The sequence below is a fragment of the Crocuta crocuta genome, unplaced genomic scaffold (assembly GCF_008692635.1).
Source record: "Crocuta crocuta isolate KB4526 unplaced genomic scaffold, BGI_CrCroc_1.0 scaffold27, whole genome shotgun sequence".
Taxonomy (NCBI): Eukaryota; Metazoa; Chordata; class Mammalia; order Carnivora; family Hyaenidae; genus Crocuta; species Crocuta crocuta.
Genome location: NW_027532250.1, coordinates 6,211,157 through 6,222,438, shown reverse-complemented (window position 1 = coordinate 6,222,438; position 11,282 = coordinate 6,211,157). Strand labels below are relative to the sequence as shown.

The window sequence follows — 11,282 nt, the reverse complement described above, 5'->3', positions numbered from 1 at the left end:
AAGCCGGGGGGCGGGGGGGAGTAGGGGGTGCAAGACGCAATGGAAGGCAGGAGCCAAAAATCTGGCTTGAGGCTCAACCAAACTGGATTTATTCCCTGAATTTTTCACAATATGTAAGTAACAAGAAGAGCCCCAAGGAATGACCTGGTACATTATCTCAGGGTCATTAAAGGTTCCTATTTTTCCTTTGGAGCCAGACACCTAGGTTCAGTCTGCACCTCACTTGCTTCCTGTGTGACCTTAGGCAAGTTACTTAACTTCTCTGCGTCTCCAAGCACTACCTAAAAACAATGATCGCATTATACCCATTTATATACAGATAGAAAGGAATTTATAGATAGAAAGGAATTCCCAGTCTAACTCAGATCTGAGTTGATGCTACTTCCCCCTGGGGTCATCACAATAACCTGGTATAGACCGGACTGTGCAGGCAGGGCAGGAGTGGGGAGCTATGAGCATAAGTGCACAGGCACAGCAGGAAAAGACTGAACGGAAATACATCAAAGGAAAACCAACAGTTCTGCAGGTGACAAAGGGTGTTGTTTGGTTTCTGTGTTAGATTTTCCTGTATTTTTAATACAACAAATACATATTAAACCAAGAAAAAGTAAATAATTGGATAAAAAGTATACATATGTATGCATGTATCTGATGCACAAATATATATACGTATAGATGCATAGTGTGTGTATATGTACATATGCATGTGTGTATGTTTTTATCTATATCTGTGGATATAGACACACACACACACACCCCTTTTCAAACCTAATGTAACCCTGAGGACTACACAGAACAGGGAAAATGTCTGGCCAAGAAGTTCAGCAGACGTGCTTTTAACTTCTGGTCTCCACACCCCGACTCCACGCCCCTGAGCAAGTCCTCTGACCGCGCACGGAGCACGCGCTCCATAAATGACAGGTACCAACGTCGCCCATCCCGTCGGCATGTAACTCTGTGCATCCTGGCTCCAGGGCTGTGGCATGAAGTCAAAACTTCCAGGTAAGCGTCAATGCCCCCTTTATTACCCTAACAGGATGGTGCAGAGGAAATCGACAGTAATCGGCCTCAGTGACAATGAGAACAATGAGCACACATGGACGCTTGCAGCATGCGGGCCCTGGCCCGTGCACTTCACTGCAGTGAGTCATTTGCTCTTCTCAAAGACGCTAGGAGGGAGGCAGGACTATTATCCCTTCTGATGAGCTGTGTGACCTGGAGCCTCGGTTTCCCCATCTGTAAATGAGGTTAATAATAGCACCATGACCTCCTGCAGTAGGCATGCAGGGAAAGCTCAGTCCAGGTCACTCACGACCATGTGCTCCTTGGAGAAGGCACTCAATGCCTCTGATCTCCACGCATAGAGCAAGAACAACATTCCTGCCCAAGCCAATCCATGTGATGTGCTTGTCATATAGTAAGTGCTCAATAAATAGACATGCTCACGGGCAGAGTAAGCACACAGTCTTCCCGGAGGCTCAGAACAAGCGGCTTTAACCTCCCCCACTATGCCCCAGGATCTGGAGAAGGGCTGTGCCGCTGTCACAGAGGGAAGAGGGCCGTGGGGAGAAGCCATCACCTCCCCCCGCCTCTAGCGGCGCACTGAAGCCAACAGGGGCTTGAAAATCCACCTCCAGCAGATGCCTCCTTCCTCATAGGACCAGAGGACACTTTTGCTTCACTGGGAGTCCCTCCGGAGAGAAAGTGGAGACAAGGTGGGACCTGGATGGGGAACACTGGGTGCAGGGCTCGAGTCACACCCAGCCGGGCACCGCCCAAAGCTGCTGTGTGGTGACTGTGCTCAGCCCCAGCCCCTCTTACCCTGGCGCTGACCCCAGCTGCAGTGCTCTGTGCTGGGGCTTCACGCAGGCCTGGCTGGGAGCAGGTGAGGGATGAACGGGTAGGTAAGTGGAAAGATTAGAATCCAGAAGCTAAATGCCAAGGTCAGGGCAACACGCTAGTTGCCTTTGGCCAAAAGATGTGCGTGAGCTTCTCCCTTGCCTCCCTATCCACCTGTGCTATGGGAATGACAGCCCCGCCTCACTCTGTTCGCAAGGATAAAGTTAGATCGTGCATGTGACAAACAAACGATGCATAAATAAAGACCTGCGGAGAGCTCACAGCACCCTGAGTCTCAGAGCTGGTTAACTCGGCCAGAAAAAACCTGCACAGGCACCAGCATCTAATCTTAGGCTAGCACAGCTCCCAAGATCCCACATCCAATCACTACATCACTCAACAAAAGAACAGCAGCTCAAATACCTGCTTTGTGCCAAAGACCACGCTGGACACTTTTGTTGAGCATCCTAACAACTCGGGACACAGCCGAACAATCCGAAAGACACAGGTCTTCACCACATTGCAGCTGAGGAAAACGCAGCCCAGCCAGTTACCCAGAGCCCCAGAGCCAGTGAACATGAAGCCTGCCTTGCTCCAAGCTACCCACTCTTTCTTCTTCAAAGAGGCAGCACAGACCACTGATTAAATGTAGGCTCTGGCTTCAGGCCTCCTGGGTCCCAATCAGTGCCACCGCTCATCAGCTAGGTGACATCGGGCAATTGCTTAACCTCTCTGTGTCCCAGTTCCCTTGTCCATAAAACGAGAGCTGTAATCCTACCGCCTACACGCCATGGCATCACTGCAAAGATTAAGTAGGTCACTCTAAGGGACGTATACAGTAAGTGCTCTGTAAGTGTAGCTCTCATTGTTACATCACAGTGCCCGGCCTATAGGAGGGACCCAAAAGGTTGTTTGTGGGACAAATCAAGTTTCCCCTATAGGTCCCCGCCGGTTGCCAGACAAAATGCAAGCGTCAGATGTAATCACCCTCTTTGGAACAACTGTTTCTCCAAGATTCTGGAAGCTTTCTGCCTTCTCCCTATATCTGGGGGCAATGCTTTGCTGATTCATGACAGTTTATCGTCTGATGTGGACGCGAGCACAGTATCGTCCAGCCTCACCCCTGCTCATCACCCACACCTGGCCACCACCCAGGACACCTGCTCTCCTCCGCCCGGCTCACCCCCAGAGGCCAGCTTCGGTCTCCGCTCCTTCACAAGGCCTCCCTGGCCGCTCGAGGTCACACACAGGAGGCCACATCTGGTCTGCAGATGCCCTTGGTTTGGACCATGCTCTTTAAAGTTTTTAAAGTAATGGCCAGCGTTCTAATCAAGAGACGGGTAGAGCCAAGTGAGAAGCTGGTAAGGACGGACCCTCCAGAAGCTGGCATCGGCCTCCCCACCTGGGCCCATTCCCCCCTTTGTGAGGCCGGGTCAGGCCATCCCCTCGAAGACAAGCCTCGGTGGGGACCGGCAGGGTGGCTCAGCCCTGGGGACGACCACACCCATGCCTCTCGACCACAGCCAGTCTTGCAAATAAACCAGTCAGCCCGGCTTTCAAGATACACCCGGAATCCAACCACTTCTTGTGCCTTCCGCCCCGGCCCCTGGTCCAGCCACCCTCCCTTCTCCCCTGGGCCCTGGCAGCGCCCCCACCCCCCGCCTCTTNNNNCCTCTTCCCTGCCCCCCCATCTGTTCTCACCCACGCAGCAGCCACAGAGATGCCGAGAAAACCGAAGTCACACCCCATCCCTTCCGGCTGCCACCTCACGGAGAATCAAAGTCCTCAGCGTCCAACGCCCACATCTGCTTATCCTTGTCCCTCTGGGCCTCTGTCTCCTACGCGTCCGTCCTGCCTCACCCCGTGCCTCTGGGCTCCCCCGCGTCCCCAGCCGGTGCCCGCTGGGCCCGCCCAGATGTCCCCTCAGCCAGGAGCACTCCCCACCCCACCCCCGCTCCCTGCACCTGCCTTTCCCACTTTCTCTCCTCCTTTGCAAGGATGCCGGGCCGAGCCCCCCCAACGCCCAGGTCCCCTCGGCCTGGTCGTTTTTCCCATGGCATTTATCGCCTTCCAACAGGCTATTTAACTTTCCTCCTTATTAGACGTGGTGTTTATCTCGCCGCAGCCAGAACGTCAGCTCCACGCGGGCCCGGATTTTTGTCTGTTTTGTTCACAGCCGCACCCCCAGCGCCGGGACCGGTGCCGAGCGCGTAGAAGGTGCTTGGTAAATATTTCAAACAAACAGACGAATGAGCAAAGGAGCCTGTAGGGAGCTCGGGAGACACTCTCTCTGCCTCTGCAGCTCGGCCCACCCTGCTTTCCTCTCCCGCTCCAGAAGGCCGGACTGAACCCTCTGGAGGACCAAACCCAGTAGCTTCTAGACAAATCGGCATCTGCAAGATCGGCTTCCTGTTTTCTGGTCTTAAAAGCGGAGGGTATGAGGGAGAAGTGCTCACTGAGCACAAAACTGGCGTAGCCACCTAGAAGCCCGCGTGCGCAGCCCCTCGCCGAAGGAGCCCTGCTCACTGTCACGACGGCAGCTGTGCTCCCCGGGAGGGGAATGCTCCACCTGGCTTCTTTCTGTCCTTTCTGAGATAGAATTCGAAGTGAGCCGTGGCAAGTATAAAGGCTAAAATCCAACAGGATGAAAATCACAGCCTCGCAAGAGATGAAAGCTTGGAGACCTGACCGGCCTCCTCCAGATCAGGGAGAAGGGGAGGAGGCGGGGGGAGGGGTGGCCTGGACAGGTGCACCCCTGGCCTCCGCCCCCCACTGTGAGAAGCTCGTCCACGTTACCCCCACATGAAACCAAGATCGGGTTTGTGCATCTGTAAAAGGGCTTTCTCCCCAAGGACTACCCACGTTTTTTCCATATGTCTGAACATCTGGTCTTTGGAGGTGTGTACTCTGGTTAAACATTCTCATTTTGCTTACTTTCGAACCGCAAGGATGCCTTTCCGACCATTCTTGCAGCTGAAAACAAGTCCTAGAGAGGGGGACGAAGACCGTGTCTCGAAAGCCCCAGGACAAGGACGGATAAGGAATATGACACAGTGTCCTCTACCGGGAATTTCCACGCGGGGACATGGTTAAAGGGTCCGGAAGCCCAGGACAGGTGTCCGTGAAAACGGCATCAAATCAACTGGAGTAGAATTAGATCCCAGGAAGCTGCAGAGCTGTGTAAATGCGGAAAAGCCCCACTTTGCGCTGCAGGCTGAGCATGGAAGTTCTGTCCACCAAAGGACCCCGGCGTCCTGTCCTGAAGCAGAACAAGGAAATGACGGCTGGGTTCCGCCAACGGGCACGTGGCTCTTTCAAGGTGAGTCGAGTGGTCCCCTTTCTCCTCTGATCCTTCCACATCTAAGTCGGGCCACAGAATTAAGATGCCCTGCTTCCTCGGAAAGAGCCAGAAGCTCGTTCCAGTTCAACGGCATTGAAAGCTTTACAAAGGAAACAAGGTGAGCCCGGCTGCTAAGAGTCCCCCGTCCCTAACCAGACAGTTCGTAGAAACTGTATAAATATAGCCTCTCTCTTATCTCCCTTTCTGTTTGATAAACCTTGAGGCAGCACAGTCCTCATTTGCCCGAGAGGATACACACCACGTGAGGATATTTGCCTTGGGCCAAATCTCACACAAAGTTTGATTCTGCAGCCAAAACGTAATAACCAGACATTTCACATGGAAATTCAGATTCTGAGCTTCTCCCGAAGAAAACCCACGAGCCCTGGCAACGCTGCACCCACGCTCCCACACGGTACAAGCGGGGGCTGACTAGTACCCACCTGCTGGCAACGAGGCCCACGGTCTGCTGTGCCCTACTCCCCTCCGCCATCTACTGTCCCGCACATTTGGCCAATTCGGCCATTTCTTTTCACTGCCTGGCCGCCACCAGCTTCTCGGTTTGTGAATCCTGTTTCTCCAGGCTCTTCTCCAGCTCTCTCCTCGGCCCACTGCTTCTGGAGAGATGCAGGGTCCTATTCGAGTGTGGGAAGTAAACTCGTACAAGTGGATCCACGCAAAGCTGTCTAGGGATGGTGCGTGTGGCCCTGTGCCGTCCCACAGGCCGGAGGGTCGGCGAGGCCAGCACTCTGCTGCTGAGCTCCAGGCCCCCAAGTTCAACGGCCTGTTCACATCTTTACTCAGACACCTCACAAGTGCTCCCAACTTCCTACACCCCAAACTGAATTCATTAGCCTCTCCTAAGAAAATGATTCCTTCCCCCAAGTCTCCCCACACGACATCCGGTACTCAGGTACCCCTTCACCTCCCACATCTAAGCCAGAACCGAGTCCTGAATCCCTCCTCTCCCTCCCCCTCCCACTGCTGCCTTGTCCTCAGCACCTTGATCTTCACCTGGTACCGCCACAGTCCATCAAATTCATCTCCCTGCTTCCTTCCATCCCTTCTAACCCACGCCCTACAAAGAAGCCACAACATCCTAGAAACAGTAAATCAGAATCACTTTCCTCCCCTACTCAAAACTCGTTACTCCCTTCCCCTGGAATAAAACCCAGGCTCCTCACCTCGGCTTATGAGTCCTGCACGGTGTGGCCCTGCCAACCCACCACCCCCACAAGCTAAACTCAAGTGACACTGGCCCTCCTTCAGCTCCTCAGACACACCAAGTTCCTCCCTGCCTCAGGACCTTTGCACACACTATACCTTGTGCAAGGAACACTCTCCCCCCACTACCCAGAGAGACCGAGAAACAGAGAAGAAGGGCATCATTCCTCACTTTGCTGGCTCTGACACCTGCTCTAGGTCACAGGTGATAAGTCACATCCGCAGCAAGGCTCCCTTCCAGCAGCTCTAAGTATTCTCTCAGCATGGCTGGTTTGGTTGAAATTGTGAGTTGTGAAATTTACGTTGTACGTCCAACAGGTGGGATCCCAGCCAGTCATCAGGTCTTGCCCCAGAGCCCAGGTGTCATTCCAGACTGCCGTCACCTGCCTCCCTGAGCCGCTCACAGCTCAGGAATGGTCACGCCAAACCATTCTTGTCTGCTCTGTGCCTCAGTGCTCCTGGAGCATCATCAGGGCAGAAACCGTATTCATCCTGCCCCTCGTTACATTATCAGCACTTAACTGAGCGCCTGGCCCGCAGCTGGTCTGCAACAAAGTATCTGCCAAAGGAAGGAGTCAGGAGATCTGAAAGCACTAAAGGTTTAGAACAAACTTTCTTCCAAGACCAGGTGATGTTCAAGAGGAAAAAAACACACACACACACACACACAATGCTAAACATGGCATATGCTTAAGATTTTAAATTTTATATGTAAAGAAATGACCTTGTACTCATTTTATTTTCATAAAAAGAGGAGCATAAAACCACAAGGGATGCAGAAAAATGAAGTTTTATAGTGTGCGGTAAATAAAAAAAGAGAAGGGTGGGGCCCAATCATTGAGGGGGGAAGGAGCCGTGGTACAGAACAGAAATAGAAACAGATGTAGAGATAAGAGACAGATCAAGAGAGAAACCAGCAGAGGTATCGAGGCAAGGTACAAAACAGGGCTTCACTGCTCTTCTGGGAATGAAAGGGCAACCCCCCAGATTTCGAAAGGGGTTTTCACTCCACTTACAGGGTAATAGCATTTGTCTTAAGTCTCCTCTTCATTTTTCAAAGAAGCTTTTTAAAAAGGGACTTACTACATTCAAAATCAGTGGTTAGCACATCGCATTCTGAAGAGAACACAGTCTATTCAAATAATTTTTTTAAAAAAATACTCTACTCTGTATCTTTAGAGAATGTGGCTGCAAAGCTTGAAGTCATACACTGGGTTTCCAAAGTCACGAGCATGAAGAGGGAGGGCTCCTTGGGGGCCGTCAGAAGGAGGGGCGTGAACTTCAAGCACAGTTCAGCAGGGACTTTTGGGCTGCACGTCCAGCCTGTTCCCTTCTCTGGAACTTTCCATGGCCCCAGCCCTAAATGAATGGGTGAGCAGAGCCTAGCACTGCACATGGTCCAACCTCTCTGGCCAAGCCAATTGGACCAGTGGGCCTTCCCAAGCAGAGCCAGTTAGAACCTGCCCGAGAAATCACAGTTTGGGCCCCAAAAAGCCAGTGCGGTGCCAGCACATAAAATTGATAGGCAGGAGGTGTGGGCATTTTTCCTCCGGGCTTTCTCCGCCTGGTAAGAGTGTGGAGTCAGGGAAAGACGGTCTGAAGAGACCTGAAAAATCAGGAACGTTGTATAGCAGAGAGAGCCAGACCCGGGGGTCCAAATCCCAGGCCCATTCGACAGCTATGACCTTGAACAAGCTCCTTGACCTCTCCTTGACCTCACTGTAACCTGCTTTTAGGGCTCCTTTGAGGATTAAATAAATTAACACATACAGCACTGGGAACAGAGGCTGACACACAGTAAATGCATGCTGAATGGGAACTGTTGTTATCCTTTTGCTCAACCGTAAGGCTGAGACTTTCTCGCTATTTTGGACACACCACAGCCCAGAGTCTAGAACCGAGCCTGGTACACGGGAGTCCTCAAGTAATGCTTGTTGAGTGGTCAGGGAATGAAGATCCAACACAGCCCTGAGAAGACAGAGGCCCTGGACAGAGTCTGCTGACTTTCTTCCTCATCTCAGCCCCTCCACCAACCGGGCAATCCTGGCCGGGGCTCCTCAACGCCTAAAATCCGGTCACGCTTCGTACCTGCTTTTCGTGTCTCAGGATAAAGCCAAACTCTCCCCGCTGGCTACCCAGGCCCTGCACACTCTGGCCCCTGCCCGCCTCCCTCCCCCTCCCTCCGGTCCTCTGGCTATATTGGCCTCCTCTGCTCCTCTAATGGGATTCCCTCCGCTGCCTTCTGCCTCCAGGCACTTGCACACGCAGCGGCTCCCCCTGCGCCCTCGGCCCCAGGCTGAGGGAAATCTTCACACGTTCTTCCCTCATTTCCACTGGCTCCTCCATTTCACATGCCCAGAGGCTCACGTTCTTTTCCTTTCTGCCACTTTGCTGCCGTTTGTACTTGTATCATTTGTGCGTGACGATTTAGTCAATGATTCTTGCTTCTAGGCCATGAGCTCCTTGAAGAAAGAGATCATGGCTTCATTTTTATTCTTCGTTGTATTTTCGTATCAAGCACGGTACAGGGCAAAAAGCAGGGGCTCAACGAATACTTGCAGAATGAATAAATCCACTTGCTGAATGGACCGACTGTGACTGAACAGAGAAGTAAATTTGGGACCATTTTCAAGTCTGGCTTCTTTCGGAGTTGAGTCTCCTGGCCTGGTTTTGCAAGCGTAGCCTTCTTTTCTAATCGGCCATAAGAGAGTTTCTCTATCTTTACTAAACACACAGACGAACTGTGATTCCAACATACAGACCGACGGCGCCCTCTGAGGAGTCCCCATCCTAGAGTGGATAAGCCTAGACCAATAATGATACAAAGACTTCCTTTTCCAAAAAAGAAATTATCATGCATGACGGAGTAAATGGTATCAGACCAGCTGTCCCGCCATAAACCACTATAAATCAGGACAAACATATATAAGGCAACTATTTTCAGGCATTTTTTTAGACAGCAGGCAGCATATGACTGTGGCCACTGAGGGAAAGGAAACCCAGGAGCCCACGTTCACTCCAGTTCTCTGCCTGAGGACCACTTCCACACCACCAGCATGCAGTCACCTCCCCGACCAGGCATCCATAAAGGCTACTGACACAGGAGGGGCCATGGGAAACACCTTGGGCTTTCCACAGATCCACCATAACTAAATCAAGTCTCCACAAGTTGAAAGTGATCAGCCGGCTGCTGAAATTGTCTTTAAAGGAAGATAACAAAATCCAGAGTCTCAATATGTAAGCATGTTATCATTACAATGTTAGAATACAGTCGACAATCACTAGACATGCAAAGAAAAAGGAAAATGTGACTCAATGTCAAGGAAAAGAAACAATAAAGAGACACAGAGGGTGATGTCAGCTCTGGGAAAAGCAACTGCCAGGATGTGGAAGTCTCTATTATTATCATAAAAGTCCTTAACCAGGTGTATACACCCAAAGCACCGACGGAGATTTCAGAGATTTTGGACTTTTGTTTGTTTGCTGGTCTCAGCTCTACTCGTGTTATATAATTCCTCATTAAGTAGTTTCAGGGGATGCTTAGGAATCTGCATTTTTAACAACCTCTCTAGAGGGCTTTTATACATGCTACAGCAGATTCTTATCATCGAATACACCCACCTTAAGGCAAATGCAAATAAAAGTTAAACTTATATGTATTGAAGGTTCTGCTTAATTGAGTTGGTTGGTGGGCACCAAGCAGCACTCCCTGGTTGAATAGATTACACAATTAAGAAAGATAATTTCAACTCTAATTATTTTGCAGCAAAATGCATTCTTCTCTACTTATTTTGACCAAAAACAAAAACAAAAAACCTGAGGTTACATCAAAAGCCAGAGACATTAAAGATAATGATTAAGGAAAAACTGGAGGAAACGTTCATGGTATAATATTTTCAAAATCAGAACACCAATCACCATAACATTAAGCACATAAATGTATATCAATAGACACTGCCGTGTTTGAGAACAGAAAGAAGGCAACAAGCAATATATCAAAATGCTAATAATATTTACTTTGTGTGTAATTTTAATTTTCCCCTAGTTTTCTGTACTTTACAAGAGTGTACAGATTTTCCTCACTGGACTCTCATCTGAAATTTAAACACAAAATAACAGCTTCAGAACCTTCTGTCAATACACAAACCCCTGGAAAACTCTAGCAATTTTTCAATCAGAAAGAGAAGGGAAGAAATAGCTTAAGAATATCATTTCTATCCTTATCCAGCTCAGGAAGACTTTCTTCTCTGGCCTCCGAGTAGCTGGACTTCTGATACTAGTTCCATCTCAAACTTCCCATCCGTGAGACAAGTAGGAGGTTGAGACACATACCACAATCCAACAAATAACAGACAGTGGCTGAGCAAAAAAAGATCACTCGGTGGAAATTGAAGGACACAAAAAGGAAAAGAATTCATGTTCGTACCTGAACGACGGGGTGGCCACCTGTTGGAGCTTTGACAGCCCCTCGACTGCCTTCTGTCTCATAGTGGGCCCGGTGATGTGGCTTGGGCTGCACCTCAATCCGCAGCTCATAGGAGCCTGACTGGTGGGAGAGTGGCCACTCGAGTGGAGGGAGGGATGCGGTCACCGGGATACTGCAAGAGGAAATAGAATCAGTCATGCGTACAAGAAATCAGAACCAGTCAACCTGTACAATAAACGTAAATGGTCCCTTTTCTGAAAAATCATGTCCAGAGGGTATGAGAGTAAAGTACTGGCTGTTGGAGAGCACATATTTCTCAGACAGGGTAGGTAGGATTCTACACGTGATAAAGATCTTTTCCTTTGTTTTGTCTTCCATCCTTGATGAAAACAGCATGACTGACATCTTAGTTTATGAAGCGAATTTCATTACATGTGAGTTCTCATATTTCTA

The 11,282-nt window shown here is 50.2% G+C and overlaps 1 protein-coding gene across 5 annotated transcripts in view; it reads right to left on the bottom strand.

Moving 5' to 3' along the window:
* Positions 1 to 11,000, bottom strand: part of NFATC2 (nuclear factor of activated T cells 2) — a 123,322-nt gene extending 112,322 nt beyond the window's left edge. For 2 of the 5 annotated variants that reach the window (XM_077778293.1, XM_077778292.1), the window contains exon 1: positions 10,830 to 10,909. The gene's annotated coding sequence lies outside the window, so the exon portion shown is untranslated. Of the gene's footprint in view, positions 1 to 2,262; positions 2,306 to 2,617; positions 2,635 to 10,829 lie in introns of those variants that run through there. The other 3 variants (XM_077778294.1, XM_077778290.1, XM_077778291.1) reach the window with 3 other exon arrangements.
* Between the last annotated feature and the right edge of the window lie 282 nt (positions 11,001 to 11,282).